The sequence below is a fragment of the Penaeus chinensis genome, chromosome 13 (assembly GCF_019202785.1).
Source record: "Penaeus chinensis breed Huanghai No. 1 chromosome 13, ASM1920278v2, whole genome shotgun sequence".
NCBI lineage: Eukaryota > Metazoa > Arthropoda > Malacostraca > Decapoda > Penaeidae > Penaeus > Penaeus chinensis.
Genome location: NC_061831.1, coordinates 20,628,695 through 20,633,535, shown reverse-complemented (window position 1 = coordinate 20,633,535; position 4,841 = coordinate 20,628,695).

Genomic DNA, 4,841 nt, shown 5'->3' with positions numbered 1-4,841 from the left:
CCAGCCAAGAAATCAATTAACCAAGACACCAATTAACCAAGAAAACAATTACCCAACCAAGAAACCAATTACCCAACCAAGAAACCAATTAACCGAGAAACCAATTCATCGACCAAGAACCGCGAGCTCGTAGCCTTCCCCCAACCAAAGAAATGTAGTTACAGAACACTGATATGTTTTTCTTTCCTCTACCTTTTTAGTAAACGTATATATACTGTAATATACATTTCCTTGAAGCGTTCTTAAGGTAGCTTAGAAATTTGTTATCGTTCAGCTCTTTTGTAACAAATATAAAAGATACCTATTCACTTTTATTGACAATCTAATACTGCTGAAAATATAAATCGGTAAATCAAAAAAAAAAATAGAAAACGAAGTATATAAATAGCGAAAAAGATGTCAAAACAGAAAACACGGCTGTGGGAAGAAGACAAGGCAATACGAGCAGTATTTTCGTTGCCAAAGGTATGTGAGACAGTGAATGAATTCCAAAAGTTCACATAACTAGGAAATATTTCGAGTAAAAATCTTCATTACGAGTGAATATTAAGTAAAGTTGCTTAGTATGGCATGCGTCAGGTACGGGGGTAGGATCATCTGACACCTGACACTCGTTTCATTATTAATTATGAGTGGGATTGCAATCAGGCATACCAGACAAGCAGGTGGATATGCAACACCGCAAAATGACGACCACAACTTGTGTATTTATGATCTGTATGGCACAGAGAGCTAAACCTGTCATAAACTTTAAAACATCATACGTTGAACCTGACACTATAAGTATGACGGATCGGCTTACAGAGAAACAGGATGTGGTTACCTTACCAGGAACAGCGTCATCGTTAACTTTGTAATACTATACTGCTGTAGGACAAGGAGATGAACATTGACATCTGCTAAATTGAAGTCAAGCGCACGTACTTGATAAGGATTTTATCAAATAGATTATAACAAATGCTGCTTTCTTCTCCATTAAGATGAGTGGAACATTGTGCGAGGTATAGTTATCAACATCTCGCGACAACGTTAATTGATATGTTATTTATGAAGGCTAGCGATATGGTACAAAAGTCAGCTGATTGTACCCCCGTCAATATCAGATTCATCGCAGTTTTCCTTATTTTTTTTTTTAAACGAAAACTTTAAGTAATTCCATAATTCCATTATAATTCCTTTGGATTAAGACGCCATGACTTGTATGGTTTCTCTTACACGCGTATACATTGCTTAACATTTGGTGGTGAGAAAGGTATGACTATAACTTCATGTTGATACCTTACTGTAATGCATCCATAAGTCACCTGAAGATGGCGGTAAATACATGAAAATAAAATGGACGCAAAGAAATATAGAAAGATTTTTTGCATAGAAATTTATAATAGAAAAACTGCTCTGCGTGATACCTACTACTGCTTCCATTGTTGCTGCTATTAACACAGATATTGCTACTGCATTTGATATTACTACCAATGCTATTGTTACTGTTGTTGATGCTGCTATTGATGCTACTAATACAATTACGTTTCCAAATATAATGGTTTGAAATCTTACCCTTAAAGCTATACGCTACTCTCTATTTCATTTTGACTGACAATCTAAACTGTTAAATGTGATTGTGAAGTTATAGGGTTTTGTTATCATGCCTTATGTTAGGGTTTATAATGTCCATCCATCCTAATCTTGCAGTAGTACGACTATTTCTCTTTAGGCGTTGCATTATTAAACCCTTGCATATACTGTGACGAACGTGTCCCAGAGGGCCGTTCTCTTCGAGCACTGTCTCTGTTGTTGCTCATAATTTTTATCGCTTCCCTCTTTTCATTCCTGAGACACTTAAGTTCGAAATCTTGGGAATCTACTCGACTTCGTACCAGCAGTCGAGAAATGTCCGAGAGCCACAGTGACTGTTATTACCTCTTCCGTTGTTGCTAGTTATACTACTGTTACTTATGCTGAAACTGCCACTCTTACTACGATTGGTAATAATATCTGTTCTGCTTCTGTCAATAACACTGCCGTGAATTCTATCTGAATATTCCCAGTGTCTCATCATTATTTCACAACATGGAGTCACTGATTTGAAGACGCGGGTGTCGAAGTCGGATATGAAGAAGGGTCTTTGTCCTCGTTTTGAGAATACATGAACTCTTAGGGACCGACTCTTGCCTCATTTGATGCGTAGGCCGTCTTTCTTTCGTATTCCTGTTGGCAATTGAGTTTAGATCTACTTTAACTTTCTGGCAAAGCATTTTGGATTGTACACTTTCGTATTTCATCATGGAGTTTGCACTAACAACATCCAAAGAGGAGCCACGCAATCACTGATCAGTATAATGAAAAGCTATGGTATCAGGGAATTCATTAGGATTGACCTCCTTAGCGTTGATTAACAAGGTTGCAAACCTATTCTATGTTCCTGTTTCCTGTGCAACCACTACTACTGATATTACCATAGACTCTCTCTTTCCTTCACTTCCACTCACCCCCCCCTCTCCCTCTCTCTCACTTTCTCTTTCGCCCATCCCCTTCCTTATGATGAAGAATAATTAAGAACAGCAAATAAAATATCACTCATATTAACAGAAGGAATTCCCCCATTCATCAAAAATAGGAAACTAAATATCCGGTTTTTAATTAGGATATGAAACGAAGCATATTTACGGAGGGTTTGAAACCAAGATTAATAATCAAATGAATAAAAATAGAGCGCATACCTCTCCTCCTCTCTTAGTCTTTGAAGCCTGTGAGGGCTCAGCCAAGGTTGGAGCAGGGAGGGAAGTCTCACTCTGAGGTGGGGCAGGAGCTGGTTTGTTCTGTCCCCAGACATGAGTGCCTCTTAACACAGTTGGGACATTTGGCTGTTGAGTCCCTTTGGCCTCCTTTATGTGCCTTACGCACAACTCAGTGCTGTGTGCTTTGCTACGAACACCATATTTGGACTTGACCTTGCGGCTAGCCTGGTGGTTATGTATTTTTGGCACGTGAAGCACCGAAGTGGCTCAAAATCAAGGGTGGTGCTTGGGGGTACCTTCAAGGGAATCAGGACTTGCCTGGTTAGGGTCTTACCTTTTGTCACATCATAGGAAACTGAGAAGCCAAAACGAACCATCATAACTCTCCCATCTTCGGAATTCGGTGGCAATATACTCACTTTCCTCCCATCATTAAGCTCTTTCGTTTTCTGCTGAAAATTCAAGGTAGCTTGGTCTTTAGGGACAATGATCATGCCCTGATCTCTGGCAACTTGGATTTACCTCTGCATTTCCAATGCTCTGACCAACTGGTAGACATTGTCGAACCCGTCAGGTTTACAGGAAACCTTGAAGTGTGGGAAACGCCTAAGGGGTCCAGACTCTCCCTCAGAGCCTGTGTCCGTCCCAGGTCGGATCGTCCCTTCGGCATCGATTCGGGGCTTTGGGCGTGGGAGCGGCTGGTTTGGAGTCTTCAGCTTGGGATCCCATTAGGGAAGACGTCTGAGGGTGCAGGCCTTTAGGGGCCAGCCCGAGAGTCCATCTGTTGGACGATCTGACATGTTTTGTCTTTGCGATGGTTTCTTTGCCATGTCCATTTAGCAGAATGTCAAGGAGAGTCAGTCTGTGCTCTTTTCGTGCCACTAGAAGCCTTGAATGTTTTCAAAGTGGCTGCCATGGGCGATTTCTTGCATGGGTCATCTTCTTTTGTGTTAAATCGTGTTTTTTTTTTTTTTTTTGGTTGCCATATGCTATAGCGCTTCCTTCACCCTCTCACGCTCCCACTCACCATGGAGTCCAACAAGGGGAAGCTGGATGTTAGAGCTCACTGTCTAACAGCTACAGGGGTGATGGTATATGCAGCCACTGTCTCGTATCAGCGGATCTCACTGGACTTACCTTAGGCCAACGAAGCAGACCAGCTGATTGACCTGACTGGGGCAGAATCAAGCCACCAGTTTTGCGGGAAGGAGGGTTCAAATAGGCGTGTTGCTAGCTGCATGCCATCGCCCAACCTTCATGACTCTCGTCTCCACACTGAACGACGGTACCACTCACGGCAAACACGTGGGTAGGTGAAACCCCCATGGGAGACGTCAGGGGGGATGCAATCCCAGCTACAGGATAAGCATCTTTGGTAGGAATCATTTGGGTTTGGTCATCCCTCTCCGGTGAGCCAGTCGTTGGGGGAGGCCACCTCAACGGCAGGGAGCTCAAGTTTCTCTACCACTTCAATGTGGTTCCTTTTGCAGGAGAGCAACAACAAATTAGGAATCTAAAGGTCTTTTTAAGGCCGTTTTAGTAGCGCAACCGAAGTTTTTTTTTCAACCCATACGCGATCCGTTACTGAGATACTGCTTTATATAGAAATGTTGTGATACACTAAGAAAGAGAAATAAAAAAAAACAATCCATGATCACACCTTGAAAGATATTTTTTTTATAGGAGCTTTTCCTGCTAGACCACATGAAATACACGTCCTGTGTAATTTAACATAAAGTTTGAGTAGCATTCTGGTTCACTTGTAATACGACTCCTGTGTGTGTGTGTGTGTGCGTGTTTGTGTGTGTGTGTGTGTGTGTGTGTGTGTGTGTGTGTGTGTGTGTGTGTGTGTGTGTGTGTGTTTGTGTGTGTGTGTGTGTGTGTGTGTGTGTGAAGAGCCGGTTAAAAACCTACCCCATTAGAATCTATTTTCTATTACTGAATGTTTCCATATTTTCCTTGTAAATTTCATGTCATACATTAGACGACTCCTGTTGATTTTCCAACAAAAATCCTGTCATGAAAGAAGTAAATTAATAATCATATTTTTTTGAAAGTGCTTTATATCGTTTTTTAGTCTGGGCGGAAAAAAAAGACAAGGAACTG